The sequence below is a fragment of the Sorex fumeus genome, unplaced genomic scaffold (genome assembly GCF_029834395.1).
Source record: "Sorex fumeus unplaced genomic scaffold, SorFum_2.1 ptg000039l, whole genome shotgun sequence".
Taxonomy (NCBI): domain Eukaryota; kingdom Metazoa; phylum Chordata; class Mammalia; order Eulipotyphla; family Soricidae; genus Sorex; species Sorex fumeus.
In genome coordinates, this window is record NW_026606096.1 from 18344986 (window position 1) to 18365813 (window position 20828).

Here is a 20828-nt window from a genome sequence, read left to right on the forward strand (position 1 = left end):
TATCTTGCATTCCATGATATGAAGACAATATTTTTGAATTAAGGAATCAAAAATAATAATTAGTAGATTTTTAAATTCTTAGAACTCTGGACGAAATATTGATATATTTCCTTGATGTGATCTGAAATGTTCATATTACTAGTACAGTTATATGAATAAAAGCTTAAAAGTGACAAGGAATTTTCTTTTATAATTGAAAAGTTGAGATAAACAGTTTATTTTCTATGTGCGAGAACCTAAGAAGTTATGAAAATTTGAATGTTAGAAATAAATTATTCATAATGAAATTTTAACAATAGCTAAAGTAAAATGCTACACAGTGAGAGTTTTGAGAATGACTAAGAGGATGGTAGAAGTTGGAATACTAAGTTAGAAATATTAATGTCAGTAAGAAAACAGAAATAAAAGATTTAAGAAAAGGTGGGATCTTTGACAAAGAAAGAAAAATACCAACAGTAGAAGTAATTTCAAGGAATGATAATCCAGAAAAGGAAAGTAGAAAGCAGAAAGAATAATGTATTTGAGAACAAGGCAATTTTATGCTTTGGAGGACAATAGTTGCATGAATGAAATGTATATTTTTTAAAGAAGCACAAACAAACAAAAGATCACAAACACAAATAACCCCTTCCTGTAAAATAATCCAGATAAAAAATCAAAAAATGTTTCATATAAATAATAGCACTGACCTCTAGCTCTGTCCTCCCTTTGTTCTTCATTTTGCTCAAGCAGGCACTAGTAACGTCTCCATTGTGAGACTTCTTGTTACTGTTTTTGGCATATCAAATATGTCATGCATGGGTAGCTTGCCAGGCTTTGCCATGTGGGAGGAATACTCAGTAGATTTCTGGGCTCTTTGAGCGGGGCAGAGGAATCGGACCTGGGTCAGCCTTGGTTGGCCGTGTGCAAGGCAAATGCCCTACCTGCTGTGCTATCATTCCAGCCCATATGGATAATCACGATTGCAATCATCCTGTTGTTCATCGATTTCCTCGAGCAGGCACCAGTAACGTCTCCTTCTTCCTAGCCCTGAGATTTTAAAAGAGACATTTCAATGCTTTTTCAGGATTAGGATAATGAGACCCATCATTGTTACTGGTATTTGGCATATTGAGTACCACATGGGAAGTTTGCCAGACTCTGCCATGCGGGCAGGATACTTTTGGTAGCCTGCCAGGGTCGTCAAAGGAAAAAGATGTTGTGCGGCAGCGAATGCAGCTGCACGCTTCTGGGAGCTGGGTTTTATAGTCTCTGCGTCTTGGCCGTTCATGGGACCAACCTGGCTCTCGCAGCAGCTCGTGGGTGTGACGCCTACCTACTGGAAGATGGAGGGTCTAGTTGGAGAAGGCCCAGTCCCAATCCGAGTAGGCTTGGAGACCTCAGCCCCGGGACCTGCATGCCTGGGTTCCTCTGACAGTTCTTTCATGCATGAGGCCCATCCAGATGTGTGGAGAATATCTAGTCTTATTTCAGAAAGGAATAAACAACTATATATCAAAAATTATTAGACGAATTTCAAGAGTTTCAAGTCTCCTTTTTAAGGAAAACAAGACCATGTACGCACAGACCAGGTGTTATGTGAGAATAGAGATATAAAAATGACTGGAATATCCTAATCACGGTCACGGTCCTCCTGTTGTTCATTGATTTGCTCAAGTGGGCCCAGTAACGTCTCCATCACGAGACTTGTTACTGTGTTTGGCATATCGAGTACATTACGGGTAGCTTGACAGGCTCTGCCATGCGGGCGAGATACTCTCGGTAGCTTGCCGGGCTCTCCAACAGGAGCTGAGGAATCGAATTCGAGTTGGCCATGTTGGCTGCATGCAAGGCAAACGCCATTCTGCTGTGCTATCGCTCCAGCCCCGGAATATCCTAATATTCCTCCTTAAGAGGACTGCTCATATGAACATGAAGTTTTCAAAAAGCTTTCTTTTATTTTTTATAGAAACAGCTATTTATAATGATTCAGTGAACAAATTAAAATATTTAACACATCCCAAGTAATAACAAATAATTTGCAATCATATAATCAGCACAATTTTTTGGAGGTTGGGGGTTTGGGCTAAATCCTCTGAGCTGAGTACTGTGTAGAGGGCTTTCTCTTGGCTCTTCCTGGGGCCACTTCTGGCATTGCTCATTGTCGTCTGCAGGGTGCAAGGCCTTACTCACTGTCCCAACCAACCTTTTAAGTCAATCAAATATATCCATGTTTCCTAAGATTACTATACCTTGGTTCCTCCCAAATGGCTAGCATTAACTTGAACTAGAATCAAAGTTCAAAATTTTGTGTTCTATTTGTTACCTGAAAAAAAAATGTATATGACTATTTGTAATTGATTTCTTTTGGATGGGGTGCCATTGACTGGATTATCCAGACTGTGTTCATGCGAGGCATGGATGTGTTCCAGGCTTCTGAGCTATCTCCTCATCCCTATAATTAACTTCTTTCATTCAGTAGTATGCTTGAGTGATTCAATGATGTTGGATGGAGGAGTAGTTTATTCATTTTAGTCATATGATCTATTTTAAGAATATATCAAAGGTTAAAATACTTTCTGTATGGCTATAAGTTAAATCATCTTTGTGCATATTAGCAAGAAATAAGAAATCTGAATGATTGAACTCATCAATCAATGGGATATTGATATTCAAGAAGAGAAAAGCAGATAGCTTTATGACTTAAAGTGTTCAGGTCAAGGATGAGGCCACATGCAACACACTTAATTTCTGGTACATCTGGTTGTCTGACAGAATCACTGCTTGTGACTGACAGACAGGGAAATTAAATTTTCAAACAAAGATATAAGGAGAGTAGTCTAAGACACAGCAGAGTCAGTCAATGAAATGATGACTACTTCCACTAGTAGTGAAAGTAAAAACAGTGCAACATATCCAAATTACATTACTTTCATGTAATGTATAATACATAGAATACATCCAAATTACATTACTTTCACTGAACCAAACTTTATATTTATTTTCAAAAATTTTCACTAGTAATTACAAGGTTGAAGTAGTTATGATATGCAGTGACAATATTATTATTTGGTATTTTAATGATAATATGTTTTAGGAACCATATTTAAAACTATGCAGATTACTTATTAGTTCATTAAGATTCCCATAGTTAACCAAGTATTATGAATCAGAGATTTAAATCCAAGGAGCGATAAATTGAACTTGTGTATGTAGTTACTATATCATACTGTCTGACGATGCATCCATAGGGAAACCTAAAATATATTTGAGAAACTAGACAAAAGATATATTTTTAGAAAGTAATTAGTTTTCAATTAATGAATTTAAGTATAGCAAAAACTTTCTGACATAATATAGTTGGCAAATTAGGTAGAAATAGCACTGGGAAAGGTATTTGGAAGGTGATCAGAAGGTGAAAATTAGGAATTAGACAAGTCTCTAACTTACAAAATCACTTGAGGATAATATAAACATGAAGAATGGGATTCAAGGAGGGTCTAAATTTTGAGCACTGATTATTGAAAGTAAGGATAAATGATGTATTTGAATTTCTTCTCTTTTTTTTTTTTCAGTGTTGAGGCTTAAATCAGTCCTCACGCATGAGAGGCATAAATTCTTCACTATACCACCTCACTGGTCAAATAGTAAATGTCTGTAAGGAAAAATTGGCATTATATTTAATGACTAGGGGAGTTATCCTGCTTTATTTGTCCTTAATAATCACTTAATCACTTAATAACTTCCCGTTAGTCGTCGATTTGCTCGAGCGGGCACCAGTAACGTCTCCATTTGTCCCTGTCACGTGCTAGTGTACCCAATGGCATCTGTTTGCTCCAGGAACATGAAGGGCCTCAAACCGATCGTTCATGATCTTGACGAAGAAGTCTGACCATCTGGTAGGTGGGCGGCCACGCGGTCTCTTGACATCCCGTGGAATCCAATCAGTAACAGCTCTAGTCCAACGGTCGTCTTTAAATCTCATTACGTGACCAGCCCATCTGATTTTCGACACCTTGGCAAATGAGACAGCATCCCTGATGCTTGATCGTCGACGGATGTCAGAACTCCGGATTCGTTCTCTCATTTGAGTGAAACGTGATATTCCAAGCATAGCTCTTTCTATTCTTCTTTGGGAGACCTGAATAGCGTTCTCATCTTGTTTGCATAGGGCCCAGGTCAATGAGGCATATGTTAATGCAGGAAGAACAGTGGAATCAAAGAGATGTGCCCGGAGCCGGAGGTTCTTCATCCTCTTAGCTATTTCTTCGACGTTCTTGAAGGCGTTCCAAGCTGCTCTCTTCCTCCTGCGCAGCTCGGGAGCCAGGTCATTTGTCATGTTGACCTCTCGACCTAGGTACACATAGCTGTTGCATTCGGAGATGGTCGTTCCATTGAGAGCGAATGGGGCGTCAGGAACAAGTCTGTTTCTCATAAACATTGTCTTCGTAAGATTCAGCTGTAGTCCTACCTTTCCACACTCACGGTCAAAGTCGGCCAGCATTTGTGCCGCTTGGCTGATGTTTGGTGTTATTAAAACAATGTCATCAGCAAAGCGGAGGTGGTGTAGTTGCCGACCATCTATCTTCACTCCCATTCCTTCCCATTCTAGTCGTCGCATGATGTTCTCGAGGGTGGCACTGAAGAGTTTCGGTGAAATGGTATCACCTTGCCACACCCCTCTCTTGACATCAACGATCACTTCTTTGTAGAATGGTGAGATCCTGGTAGTGAATCCGCAATACAGCTCACGGAGGATCCTGATGTATTGGGCTTGAATGCCCTGATTGGCTAGGGCTTCAATGACCGCTTCCGTCTCAACAGAATCAAAGGCCTTCTTTAAATCAATGAACGTTAAGCAGAGCGGCATCTTGAACTCCCGAGAAACCTCAATGAGCTTGGTTATCGTGTGGATATGGTCGATGGTGCTGAATCCTTTGCGGAACCCTGCTTGCTCGCATGGTTGTCCTTCATCTAGTGTTCTGCCAATCCTATTCAGGATGACTCGAGTGAACAACTTGTAGATGACAGACAATAGGCAGATCGGGCGATAGTTGCCAATGTCATGGATGTCTCCCTTCTTGAACAGTAGTACGGTCCTGCTGGTTTTCCATTGGGACGGAACCTTGCATTCAGACAGGTAGCGAGTGAAGAGCCAAGCCAGTGTATTGATGAGTACTGACAGCAGGTTCTTCACACTACTTCCACTACCCAGCCGTCGCCACACTCCAGGACGCTTTCCGGACCCGCGCGGCAGCTCCGGCCGAGACCCACGCACGACTGAAGACCCACAGAACAAGATAAGCGGAACTCTCTGAGACCTTGGACTCCAGGCTCGGCGAACCCAGGGACAGAGCTTCTCTGCTTGCTCCCACCACCGCAGGTAACAAAGGGATTCCAATCAGGAGCCCCACCCTACCCTGCCCTGTCTGCTTCCATCAACCACCCAGGGATCGAATTGTGCACAGGAGACCCACCCTACCCAGATAAATACCCGACTGGCAGACTTCCACTCTCAACACTACTTCCACTACCCAGCCGTCGCCACACTCCAGGACGCTTTTTGGACCCGCGCGGCCGCTTGCGGCCGCGTGACACATCATAAGACACTAAATACCCATCTTCTGGAATTGTCGTACCATATTTGATAGGGTTCAAATATGGTAACACCTACAAGGGTGATTAGAGGTCACCCCAAAAGCCTCTATCCCTCTCGGAAAGACTGGCAAGCTACCGAGAGTATTCCTCCTGCACGGAAGAGCCTGGCAAGCTATCCGCTGTGTATTCGATATGCCAAAACCAGTAACTACAACTGGTCTCATTCACCTGACCCTGAAGGCTTCACCGACATGGCAGCACTGAGAAGGATGAGAAAGGAGAGGCCGACAAAATCTCAAGGCCGACCTAGGCTGCCACAACGAAGGAAGACAAAAATGATCGTCTGTACTTTCAATGCACGTATGCTAACATCAGATGCATCCATCGAGGACCTGATGGTACAAGCACGAATGATCAAGTACGACATCATTGGTATGACCGAGACAAGAAGGCACGAATCTCACCATGCCGTTTTCGACACTGGAGAAGAATTGTTCCTCAGGACATGCGATAAAAGAGGTGTTGGAGGCGTCGGTGTCCTTGTCAACACAAACTTGGCCAAGAGCATTGATTCATTCGAATGCCTAACAACCCGAATCGGACGTTTACATTTGAATAGATGTGGCTCACTGCCTGAAGTTTCTATCTTCGTTGTTTACGCACCAACATCTCATTATGATGAAAGAGAAATCGAGAAGTTCTACATGGAGCTAGAGAAGTTCTATAAAGAAGACCACATCTTCTACAAGATCATTGTGGGTGATTTTAATGCCAAGATAGGACCGAGAAGATCAGCTGAAGAACTTCACATCAGACCCATGGCCTAGAATGGAATGAACAGGGTGAGAGACTGTCTGAGTTCATCATGTCGACCAAGACCTTTCATGGTAACTCACAGTTCCAGAAGGCAGAATCTAAACGATGGACATGGGAGTCTCCCGGTGGACGATTCCACAACGAAATAGACCACATCATATTCAATCGACGGTTTTGCCTGACTGATGTCGCTGTTGTCCCAAAATTTCGAACGGGATCGGACCACCGTCTCCTTCGTGCAAAATTCTACTTCACAGAGCGGGGAGAAAGGGCTGCAAAGTTCAAAAAGAGAACTCCCAGAATGACCACCAACTGGGAACTCTTTGGTACTTTTGCGGCAACATGGGAAGATGCCATTGTTGACAACATTGACGAGGAATACGATCGACTGGTTCAGCACCTCCATGAATGTGCGAGGAACACCAAGAGAGAGATAGCCACAAAAAGTCGCCTATCTTCGAAAACTCTTGAGCTAATTTGCCAGCGTGGTTTGGCGCATGCCTCAGGCAACCGCAATCTAACGTCCGAGCTTGCAAAGCAGTGCAGAGATGCGATCAAGGAAGACCTCAAAGAGAGAAGAGCAGAAGTACTGGTAGATGCGGCAGAAGCCGGGAAAAGTATTCGTAAGGCCCGCCTGTCCTTCCCCAACTATAAGTCCAAGATGACTGCCCTCCGACGTCCTGATGGTTCCATCACATCCTCCAGAACAGCAATGGAGAAGATTATCCATGACTTCTACTCAAATCTCTTCGATAGCCATGTCCACTTGCCGACATACCAAATTCCACAGGATGGGTATGTTGTTCCCAACATTCTCCCTTCCGAAATCCGACACGCCATTTCATCGGTAAAGAAACAAACAGCACCCGGCCCAGACAAGGTCAGACCTGAACACCTTAATAATGTAACAACTAAAAATTCATTATTTTTATGCTATTTTTATTTGTTTTATTTTTATTCTAGTCTAGATAATATGGATGTGAGTGTTCACATTTATTATACTGATGTACAAACTTACTGTGTCTCACCACCATCAAAATGATTAATTTCTTCAGCCAATATTCATTTTTATTTGTAATCACCTCTACTTTCTCTCTCTCCATTGCTGAGTAATCTGAACTGTGTAATATGAATTCTTATTTTTATTTTGTGCTTTTGGCTACACCCAGCTGTAATCTTTGCTTACTCTAACTCTGGTCATGGTGGTGCTTGTGTGACCGTGTGTAGTGCCCAGGATCAAACCTGGGCTGGCTGCATGTAAGGAAAGTTCCTTACCTGTTGCAATATTTCTTTTCCAGTTCTCCAATTATCATTGCTTTACACTGTGATGGTAGCAATCATAATGGCTCTAGTTTGTACAATCAAATAGCCTAAGTATCATCTATTCTTCAGAGATATTAGAAATAATGCTTTATATATTTTTGGACTATGATACCAAAGAATAATGGAAATACCTGACCTACTTTCTGCTCCAACGTGCTGGGCAAGGATTGTCTCTGATTGATATCACTGTGCCTATTCCAAATGGGAGGCAGGACTTGAATTGGAGGCAGAGTCTTTCTTTGATGGGTGGGTCCCAGCAGCCTCCAATCTGTGCCATTAAGGGTCTACACTATACCTTCTTCCTGACATGCCATGTGCAGCTTTGCCATCCCAGGTGAGGCTTGTCTCAGGCTGATGTCACTGGGCCTATTTCAAAATGGGAAGCAGAGCCATACTCTCCCAAGTGTGTACAAGCAGCCGAACAACCAAACTGCTCCATATTAAGGACCCGCATCACAGTCCCTGAACTCACATGGCTGTATAACAGATCTACTCAACATATCACATGCTTCTCATGGTTATTCTTCCTGTCATTTTGTGAGGGTGGATGGAGTAGACAAAGAGTAACCTGTAGTTCAATCCTTCAGTGTTTCCCAGAGGGGCTAACTACAAAGATGTACCCCAAGCATAGCAGGTGCCCTAGAAAATCAATGAGGAAAATACTAGAAATCCCCAAGCTCAAGGACTGGAAACAATGTCAACAAAGATATAAACAACATCAGCACATTCTCACTATCTTTAGTGATACTATAAGGATCTTCAAATAGTTCAAAGAAATGATAGTACAGGTAGTCAGCAAAACACAAGAAACTATAGGGCATCAAAATAAAAAAAATAGCACATTCAGAAATAATAGAAGTGAAGAACATGGTAGGTGATATAAAAAAGTCAATAGAATATCTGAACAGAAGACTAACAGTAGCTGAGCAAAATATTGAGGAGCTCCAAGCTGAGAAGGAAACAACTTCTAGAAAACTGCTAGGAAAGAGCTGAAGATGGAAACACGAACACAAACACTGTACTCCCTTTGTTCATCAATTTGCTCGAGCAGGCCCAGTAATGCCTCCATTTTTAGACTTGTTGTTATTATTTTTGGCATATTGAATACATCATGGTTAGCTTAACAGGCCTTGCCCTGCGGGCGCAGTACTCTCAGTAGCTCGCCGGGCATTCCGAGAGGGGCGGAGGATTTGAACCCGTCTCAGTCGGGCTATCTGCGCCCAAGGCAAATGCCCTACCACTATGCTTTCGCTCAAGCCCCAGAGCATTTGACTGCAGAAAATAGAAAAGAGTCGAAAATGTAGAGAACAGAATACCATAGAATGGTGGGATGAATTCAAGAGAACAATATAAGAATCATCAGTCTCTTACAAAATGAAAGGCAGATGTGGTGAAGAAACAATAGATAAAGAAACTATCAATAAGAACTCAGAATTGAGGATTGATTTACGAATTAATTAATTTAATTAGTTTACACCCAATTCTGGGCTGGAGCCATAGCACAGTGGGTAGGGCATTTGCCTTGCATTCGGCCGACCTGGGTTCGATTCCTCCATCCCTCTCAGAGAGGCTGGCAAGCTACCAAGAGTGTCACACCCACACGACAGAGCCTGGCAAGCTACCCGTGATGTATTCGATATGCCAAAAACAGTAACAACAAGTCTCACAATGGAGACGCTACTGGTGCCCGCTCAAGTAAATCGATGAACAACAGGAGGACAGTGCTACAGTACAGTGCTACAGTGCTACCCTGACTTCTAAGATGCTCAAAGTATCCTATTGAAAATTGATCTTAAGATTTTTAAGTTGATGTTTTTTTTTTTAATAAAATTTAGAACTCAGGTAGGAACTAGTCAAATAATGATTAGGCATTTAATGAGCATATAGTTATATACAACACACTTGGGCCGAGCTTTACACATGAGCAAAGTCTTATGGAACCCAGGTAATGTGGAGCTTTGTGACCTTGGAATCTGAGCTCAACAGGACCCAGGAGCAGAGATCCTCTGCCTGCTTTCCCAAGTCTCTGGTGACCCACAGGTCACACCCATAAAGCCACCTCCTGCTGGCGCAGATAATCTCCTCACTGACCACCCTCCAGAACTCAACAGCTGCTTCTCCCAGAAGGGAGCATAAAATGAGGTTGTTTTCACTTGGGGCACTCCAGAGTGGGGTGAGTGAGAACCCTCCCAACCCCAAGGGACCCAGCCCCAGCAGCTGACCTCCACTACCCAACCACTGCCGTGCTCCAGGCTGCTTTCCATAAGCTCTGGCTGAGCCTTACGCATGAGTGAACATATTTTTGAACCGAGAGGCCATGGAACGGGAGAACACATCATAAGACACTCCCTACCCATTTTCCATAACTACCACACCATATTTGATGGGGTTCAGATAGTAGGCAACAAATCATAGAGGGATCTATCTATCTATCTATCTATCTATCTATCTATCTATCTATCTATCATCTATCTATCTATATCTATATCTATATCTATATCTATATCTATATCTATACCATCTATATCTATATCTTGGAGAACTCAGCAAGCTACTGAGAGTACCCGGCTCACATGGCAGAGCCTGGCAAGCTGCCGTGGTGTATTCAATATGCCAAAACCAGTAACTGTTAACAGGTCTCATTCTCCTGACCCTGAAGAAGCCTCCAAACATTGGGAAAGAGAGAGAGGCTGCTAAAATCTCAGGGCTGGGATGAATGGAGATGTTACTGGCACCCATTTGAGTAAATCTATGAACAACTGTAAGATAGTGGTACAGTGATAGTTATAAATGGAGAGGATAATAAATAAATAAATATAAAAAATATAAATATAAAATATAAACATAAACATTTAAAAATACAAAAAACATAAAATAACATGCAACAATGGCAAGAACTAAAATTAATTTCCTTTGTCAAATAATAAAAACAAGTCTGGGAAAATTATATTTCCAGGGAGAGTTAAGGAAATATTTCTTAAGTTTTTGTGGGTAGGTAGGTAGGTATAGGAGTGAGTACCAAGCAAAAGTTAGAATATCTATCTTAGTCAGATTTTTAAAAAAAGCATTTTAGACAACTTAAATAAGGTAGTGTAATTTGTTCATAGAGAGACGGTATTGAATACTGTGAAAATAATAGCAGCACTGTAGCACTGTCCTCCAGTTGTTTATTGACTTGCTTGAGCAGGCACCAGTAAAGTCTCCATTGTGAGACATGTTACTGTTTTTGACATATTGAATACATCATGGGTAGCTTGCCAGGTTCTGCCATGCAGGCAGGATGTTCTCAGTAACTTGCCTGGCTCTCAGAGAGGGGTGGAGGAATCAAACCTCAGTCGGCCACATGCAAGGCAAACTCCCTACCCACTGTGCTATTAATAAAAAATGTAAATTTGACTTCTTTTCTTGGTTGGGGGCCACTACTGGGGTCCTCAGAACTTACTACTGACTGTACTTAGGAGTAACTTCTAATGGGCCCAGGGACAGTGGATACTGAAATCCACATTGGCCTCATGCCAGGAAAGTGCACTGTCTGCCTCAGATTTAAATTTGAGATGAGGATGTGAACAGAGAAAAGTAGACTGCAGAACCACTATTGACCATGCTGAAGATTTGAGTATTTTTCCCAAAGCAATTAAAAACCAGTATAGGAATTTAGTGCCAATGCAATTCCATTGCATTATGAAAAGTTAATTGTGATGGCAAAGTCGATAGAAGGTAGACAAAACTGGACATCAGTAGACTAATTTAAAGACACTATGATAATCAGGCCAATGATGATAACACCTTGGATCTCTGCATTGTCAGAAGTGAGGGAAATAATTAGACAATTTGAGATATGTCAATAAAAATGTAAATTCTGAATTCCATTAAAACTCTTATTTATTTCTCTTAATAGCTATTTTGTTTTCTACAAATATTTCTTGATGCATTTATATATATTCATTTTCACCTTGCTCAGCCCTTTGTGTATGATTAAGTACCATAAAAACTAAATACCATATTATAAACTAACTATTGCATTTAAATGAAATGTATTCAGGGCTGGAGCAATAGCACAGCAGGTAGGGCTTTTGCCCTGCACATGGCCAACCCAGGTTCGATTCCCAGAATTCCATATGGTCCCCTGAGCACTGCCAGGAGTGATTCCTAAGTGCATGAGCCAGAAGTAACCCCGGTGCATTGCCGGGTGTGACCCAGAAGGCAATAAACAAACAAACAAACAAACAAATAAGTAGATAAATGAATAATGAGATGAGTTCTAGTTCACTGATAAAGCATTTCTATGCTCCTAAAATTGTTCTTCTTAAAATAACAAATGTTTAGCTGAGAAACCTTGTCACTGCTTTTCTTGTGAGCACTTATTTTTTTTAAATTTTATTGTAACATTTACTTCTTTATAGTTCATACAATTTTTCTCTAGCAGGATGAATATAGTGTGTATTGCTCCATGTACACTACGATGGCTACTGCCCCATTTAGCTTACTGCAGACAATTGGATCATATAGAAAACTTTACTATGAAAGCCAAAATAGATAAAAAGGTGCCCAAAATTAAATAATTTTTTAAAAATTCTAAGATGTTTCTAGCTTATATTATAAAACAAATGTATTTATAGTAAAATAGCAATTAATAAAATATCTTCATGTATGCCGTATCAAAAATATTAAAGTAAATAAAAGAGTACTACTAATGTGGGACATAGTTTTGTGTTAATATCGTACCTCCACCACTTTTTTGTGTGTAAGTTCAGAAAAACATGAAGCAGAATTTTGTCTCCATTCTTCTTTGGCCACTAAGCACACTTGTATGGTTCTTCCTTGCAGGATTTTTGAAATAAATAAAATCATATGGATTGTAAAGAAATTCTTCAAACTGAAATTACTCAGTGAATACCCATTTAGAAACGTCAGGCATTCATGCAAAATTCTGAATAATTGTGCATTTTCCTATATAGTAGATTCATTTAATTATGAACTCAAGCTTCCATAACCCCTACCACCACATCAAATACTGTGTATTAGAAGCTGTCCGTATTCCATTGAAAGTGGCTAGTACATTAGAAAGAGCACATATTTGGGAGTCAGACATGCCTTGGGGTTACATCACAGAGCCACTCAGTAATCCAGTTCTTTCATCTAGCATCGGGATGAGTAACTTCTTAAATAAATATGAAATTTTTTTTAAAGTTTATTTCTTTATTGAATCACTGTGGGAAAAGTTACAGAGCTTTCGGGTTTAGGTCTCAGTCATATAAGTATCAAACACATTTCCCTTTAACAATACTTATTTTTAACCGTGAACCCCAATAGAACCCCACCTCCCACCCCTCCCAATTCCTGTGAGGCAGATGAGTTCTAGTTAATACTCTATCTACTTTGACTAGATACATTGTTTCGATAGAAGATACACAATTATTGTTTAGAATTTATGACCCCCCCCAATCAGATATGCTGAAACAGTGTTGTGAAATGATTTGCTTTCTACAGCTTGGTTTAAGAATAAAATGATGTTGCGCGGCCGCAGTAGCGGCCACGCGGTTTTGGATTTCTGCTGTTTCACTTATTAACCCTGAAAGTATTTCTATTAAAAGTTAGATAGTTAAGAGATTGGTTTCTGTGCTCTGGAGTCGTGGCCATGCCGGAGAGCCGCTCGTGGGGGGCAGCCGGTGACCTCGGTCGGGCGTGAAGGACGGCCCAGAACGCCCCCCTTCCCATGAGGCCCCCACTGCCCCCCGCCCCCGGCTCAGACCTGCTGTCCACAAGGCTCCCGTGCGGCCGCCATCTTTCTTTCCAGAGAGGAGCAGGCGAGCGGGACAACACCCTTTCCCCTCCGGGTAGGCTTGGTGGCGCGGTTTAACACATAGTCCATTTGCTTTGCTGCTCCAAGCGGCTGGTTCTCTGTGCTAAGTCCTTGTGCCTCCGGGGCCGTGGCCGTGCCGGAGAGCCGCTCGTGGGGGGCAGCCGGTGACCTCGGTCGGGCGTGAAGGACGGCCCAGAATGCCCCCCTTCCCATGAGGCCCCCACTGCCCCCCGCCCAAGGCTCAGACCTGCTGTCCACAAGGCTCCCGTGCGGCCGCCATCTTTTTTTCCCATAAATATGAAATTTTACAAGGTAGGAAAGTAATATTTATTCCCTTATTATTCCCCTTTTATTTTTGTAGGCATTCTGAAAGGTATAGAGCTATCAATTCAGAAGTAAACTTTTTCTTTGTTAGTCACAAAGCACGAATTCGTCGATTGCCTCGAGCAGGCCCCAGTAACGTCTCCTTCATCCTAGTCCTGAGATTTTTAAAGAAAGTGCTATATTCAAGGCTCTTTAGGAGAATGAGACCCATCATTGTTACTGGTATTTGGCATATTGGGTACACCACGGGGAGTTTGCCAGACTCTGCCATGTGGGTAGGTTACATTTGGTAGCCTGCCATTTTGTCCAAAGTAGGAATGAGATAATAAGATGTCATAATTATGACTAAGATTATGACATCTTATTATCTTTGTTAGTATTTTCCTAAATTACAGATACCACCTGCAAATTTAGAAATTACCAAGGAAACTTCAAAATATACAGCGGTTATTAGATATTTCTGTATTTCTTAAATTTATAACCATCTATAGTAAAAGAAAATTATAGTGATTTGTTGTTTGGAGAGTAGCACTGTAGCACTACTCTCTCGTTGTTCATTGATTTTTTCGAGCAGGCCCAGTAACATCTCCATTGTGAGACTTGTTGTTACTGTGTTTGGCATATTGAATACCTAATGATATGCTTGCTAGGCTTTGCCCTGTGGGCGAGATACTCTCCGTAGCTTGCCAGGCTTCCCAAGTAATGGCTCAAATTATTAAAAATTTACAAATTTTTTCAAATTTTGGGGGTCAACTCAGAAAGGGTTATCTACATTTCTTTTGTATTAATTTCTATATGTTGAATATCCTGTTTCTAAAGTGTATTTCCAAACGAAATACAAAATAGAGTCAGAATATTTTACTCACGTCTAAAATTGTAGGCTATCTGCATCGACATAATTATATTGTAGCCAATTGTTCTTGTATTTTTCTGAGAATGTGTTTGAAGTCAATTTATAAATTAATTTGTGATCTTTTAGCTGCCTTATTAGCCACTAAACTATTTTATCTGTTGAATAAAGGACACCTGCCAAAAACATCCAGTGACCAAATCATATGTAGAATTTTATGCCTACTATTGTAGAATGATAACCATTGAAAAAACTATCCTTTGTGTTATTTTTCTAACAAAAAAAATAGGATCCTTTGTGTTATTTTTCTAGCATAATGTTGGTAGGACTGATGTTGTTCTGGAATTGGAAACATTTTAAGGCAATTTTGGAAAGTTTTGGTTTGCAACTGATCTCACGAAGATAATGTTCACGAGAAACAGACCAGCCCCTGATGTTACTTTTGCTCTCAATGGAATGAACATCTCTGAATGTAGCAGTTATGTGTACTTAGGTTGAGAATGCAACATGACTAACGACCTGGTGTCTGTGCTGCCAAGGAGGAAGAGAGTGGTGTGAAATGCCTTCAGGAGCGTCAAAGAAATAGCTAAGAGGATGAAGAATCTCAGGCTCTGGCCACATCTCTTCGACTCCACTGTTCTTCCTGCACTAACATATGCCTTAGAGATGTGGGCCCTATGAAAACTGGATCGGAACACTATCCGGGTCTCCCAAAGAGGAATCGAAAGAGCTATGCTTGGAGTATCATGTTTCACTCAAGTGAGATAAAGAAACCAGATTTCCGACCTCCATTGACAATTGAGAATCAGGGACGCTGTCTCCTTTGCCAAGGTGTCGAAAATCAGATGGGCCAGACACCAATGCAATTTGGAGATGACCGCTGGACAAGAGACATTACCGACTGGATTCTACAGAACGTCAAAAGAACACTTGGTAGCCCACCTACGAGATAGATGGTCGGACTTCTTTGTTAAGACCCTGCACAAATGGTTTGATGCCCTTTTTGTTCCTGGAGTAATCAGATACCATTGGGCTACACTAGCATGTGACAGAGATGAAAGGAAACGTTACTGGGACCCTCTCAAGCAAATTGATGAACAACGGGATGACAAGTGATTTTGAAACTAGAGTCAAGAGCTCAGAGGAAGTTATAGCTCACCAGAAGTCAAAGTCCTTTAGCACATAATGTGCATTTCTCAGTATGTGTAAATAATAAGTTATAAATAATATATTACTTAGCTCATAAATTTATCTTTAGCTTTTGCAATCATACTGTGACACTGTTTTATCTCCTTTTAAAACGTGATCATCTAAACTTTATTATTTATACTATAAAGAATACAATACTTAAAAAAATTATACTTGAAAAATTCACAAGCTGGCAGCCAATCTATGACAGTCCAACTAAGACTAAAAGGATCAACAAAAAACTATAGCTTTGAATTAGTAGACATAGAACGCTGACAAAAGCATCCTGCCTACTTCCCATCTCCACACTCAACTTACCACTAAGATGTAGTAAATGCCTAACTCAAATGTTATATTGGTCCCCAACATTTCACAATAATTTCTCAGAACCCAGAATATTCTTTTTAAAACTTCAAATCTGACATTTTAAGTTTCCTTTTATTAATTTTTTAGTCCCTTAAGGAAGTCAGGCAACACAACCTAACTCTCTTCACCTAAATATTGCAGACATAGTCATTCTTTACATAAGAAAAATAACCTTTAATATTTTAAGCCCCTAAAAATCCTTTCACCTATTAAAAAGTGTTAATATAAAATTAAGGGGGCAGGAAGTTTCATCATGCACAGTCTTCTGACTGTGAAAGAGAAACACTTCGGAGACAGAGGACTCTCTATTCCTACCCGAAAGTACCAATGCATTTGTCCAGTGAGTTTAACGTTCTTGCTCAATATGTTATATTTACAGATTCTACTCTTACATTTTCTCTACATGTACTAACAAAAGAAAATAAACTTTATTTTTATCTTCGTTCTTGTGAGGTTCTTAGGTTTTACTTTTGGTTTTCTATTTTTTTTCTGCTCATTCAGTTTGACTAGATTACTTTTTTGTAACACCAAACCAAGGGTTTTCACTATCTCCCATAATCCCCTTGTTTTGTTTCTGTACCACAGATGAGTAAGATCAGTTTTGCTTCTTCTCTATGTAATACAGGTGAAAAGAAGAGAAGAATGAGGGAAGGGGAAGCTATTCTCATTTTTATAACTAAAAAAAAATCCCACAAGTTTCTAAAAGCATTTCAAAGAATATGGTTTAAAGTCACCAAACCACTAACAGACATACTTTAGAGAATATTCCTGAACTTATTTTTAAAGTTGTGCTATTAGTTACTGTGTGTGGGATACTAAAATTGTGGTTATTTTATTTACAGATAACTTCAAATTCTATCTACTGAATTTGTAAAGCAAATAAACTTTATCGTATATTTTAATCTACTCTGTAGGCTTAAATAGTCACTGCAAGTCATGTAAATAACTGATGACACTACCCATGGGTAATTGAAATACTGTTTAGACGGTTTAATTTTCCTATGTCCTGGTATTCAAGAATATGTGGCAAAAGTATTTAAATTTTAATGGCAATCAAAGGGCCAAATGGAAACAGGGTAAGTTTAATTTGTCCCGATGGAATATTTTAAAAACCTACTGTACAAAATCTTTTATTTATGAGGATTCTCCCATATGGGTGAAATAAATTTATTTTTACTGTTTTTGGATTAACAGTTGGCAGTCTGTATCTTTGTTCAAATCCTGTCTTATCAATTTGATTAAAAAATATTTCATATTTTAAAATATTTTGTTGTTGTTTTGGCCCACTTCCAACACTGTTGAAAGCTTACTCCTGGCTTTGCACTTGGAGATTACTTACTCCTCATAAGGTTAGGGGAACCATGTTGGTGTCTGGGATCAAATCAAGTCAGTGGCCTCTAAGGGAAATGCCCAAATCCACTAAATTATCCCTTTGACCCCCAGTATAATTTTTCAGTATCAAATTAATGTCTTGCCCCTTGTGTATTTAAATTTATCCCGCAAAATAGCTTCCTATGATTTTCCCATTTTTATCAAATTAATTGGATTATGAAGCTTATTTGTTGAATATATTAATTTATGTAATGTCATCTATTGAAGTAAGCCATATTTATATCTGTTGTTATTATGGACCATTTTATGTTCTTAAAAATTAAAAGCACACTGATCAATGAATCCAATGATCTATAGCAATTTTCTTTCCTTTGCTCTTGCCCTCAACTCCTTATATTCCTTTATTATCCAGTTATGAGGAATATTGTTTCAACAACTGCTTTCTTTGTTCTTCCAACTTTTTTTTCTTTCTTTTATCCTCAGTAATTCTCCCTTCACTGTTTTGTTGTTGTTTGTTTTGGAGCCATGCCTAGCCATACTTTGAGCATATTCTTGTCTCTGTGTTCAGGACTCACTGCTGGCAAGAATACAAGCAACCATATATGGCATTGAGGGTCAAACCTCCATCAGCCCAGTATAAAGTAAGAGACCTACCCATTGTATTATCACTCTCACCCCATCCCTTCACTATTTAACAATGCAAAAACACCGTATCAAAGGAAAACTAACATTTTATTCTTGAGATCTTGTACCTATATACATTTCTCTTTCACTGAAAAGAAATATTACATATTTTCAATACTTTTCATTTCAAGTATTCTCAAAATTATCTCTTAAAATGCACCCAGAATGGACTTGGACCACTCAACTCTTCTGAAGAGCTTCTTACCAAGTTATCCATGACAATTATGTGACAATACTCTTTGATCATGTCACATTACCAATATGACTTTGTTGATGTTTCTGAGTATTTGTAAAGACTAATATTTCATTTTTGAAGCAATCACTGTAACATCAGTTCTGTTTTCTGCTATTTTTATGTAATTGTTTTGAGTATCCCAAAATTGTATGTATTGGAAAGATCCAGAACTCAGAGCTTTAACACCTTTTTATTGTTCATATTCATCCTCTTGGTGCTGCCATTAAATACTACATAGCAATCATATGTCTATGACTTCACATTTTCTGTTTATCTATGAGAACTCCAACATGTTTATCCAACTGCCATATCTCTGTACCAAAATCTAATAGTCATCACAACTTCAGCCTATACCAAATTGAATTTAATCGTTTAGTTACTTAGGCCACACTTAGAGTAACCTTTGATTCCTCTTTTGCTATCAGAACTGAAATGCAAATCTAAAATCAAATACTAATGTGAGGTTAAAAAAAGCAAAAAAAGCAAATATATTGTTTCCTTCTGTCAATGAAAAATTTATTTTAGAGGTAGATATATATGTTATTTAGAAACTGGAATTTAAAAGAGTGATAACTCTTTTAATATGACAGTTTTCCTCTTTTTATTTTGAAACAAAAATATCTGCATTAATAAGTAGTGAAGGGATGGGCCAGAATGCTAATATATTGGGTAGGTATAGTCTGTGAAAATGCAAAAATTCAGCACTTTCTTCATTGTTCATATGAATTTGTTCAAACTATTTTATCTCTCACCCTTATTAAATACCTACTTCCCAACTGGATTTTATTATTTTCTCATTTTATGGTACATTAAAAATCAATCTGTTAAAATATTTTAAATTATACACAAGTCACATTGTTAATCTCTTCAAAACCCTTCTGACATTTCTCACATCATACCCCAATTTCTTTACAATATTCCCCAAGTCTGCTACATTCTCCACATCCTCCCTCTTCGACATTATCTCCTGCTAGTCTTTTCAGCAATCTTCTCCCCTTTGTATTGTGACCTGGCTGATTCTTGAACAGATTCAGAAGACTCCTACTCATGAACTCTGAGTACCCAATCTTCTCTTTAGCTTGAGATTTCTCTTTACATTTTTGCTCAAATATATATATTTTTCTATAACACCACACTCTATCAGGTAAAATATTAGCACAGAAATGTTTCTTAACAAGTATTCATTATTTCTTTGGGTTATTTTGTGCTTTATTTACATCTCATTGTAGGTGTCATAAAGAGTTTTCTTCTGTTTGCTATAAGTAGAGAATAGAATATAGTGGGACTTAAAAAATAATTTCTTTGTAAATAATTTTCCTTGCATAATGTTCTTCCAACCAGTTCAGTCAAAAGTGAGTCTTTTTGAGTCTCTAGGGGTGAAAGGAGGTATGGGCCACACCCAGTGGTGCTCAGGGCATATTCCTCATTCTGGGCTTGGGAGTGACCCCTGGCCATCCTCAGGGGGCCATATGTGTTACCTGAGATTTGAACAAGTGTCACAGCTACTGCAACTGCAGGCAAGACAAGTGCCTCACTTCCTGCCTTCCCAATGAATTTTAAACAATCTCTTTGGTTGTATCCTTGCATCTGTCCTTCCTTATGCTGTTTCCTCTAGAATTAATTCTGATGAAAGTCTCTGATTATTGGAAGTATCTCCTAGCTGTGGCTGTGTTTCCATTCTTCTACATTTTTTACATCATTTCCCTCAGACTATACAGTTGCACTCAGAATACATATCTACAAATATGATGATGTGATGGCTTGGATCATAACTATTGTCTGTAATATTATGTGTGTTTGTCAAATAGAAAGATGTTGATAACACCCCTGTTTTTTAATGGCCAGAAACTACAGGTACTGGCATAAGTGTAGATAAAAATTGATCTAAAATTATCCTAGTTGTTTTATTTATATTGCCAGAGTGATTGTTCCAACTAATGCAGAGGGAAGTCAGCAGGCTCATGGTATTCATACAACAATGATAATTATTTTTAAATGAAATTTAGTATACTGCCTGGAAGCTCTGGCACACAGACAATCTTTTGGGAAAGGGAGATGGCAATTATGCAGTATGATATTACTGATGCCTTTTAGTATGCAAGGAAAATAATCAAATGATGAAATTATAAAGCCAAAAATAATTGTACTCTATGGAAGAATAAATCAGTGACCAGAAAAAGCTGTAGTTCTTTGAAGAAATGGGACTCCCTGAATGCTTAAGTCAATGTCCAGATATAGTTTTATGATTCTTTAAAGTCCTATTAACATATACTGTCAGGAATTTCTGGTGATGCAGAGAATATAGCCATTGCAACCAGCAGTTCAGCAGT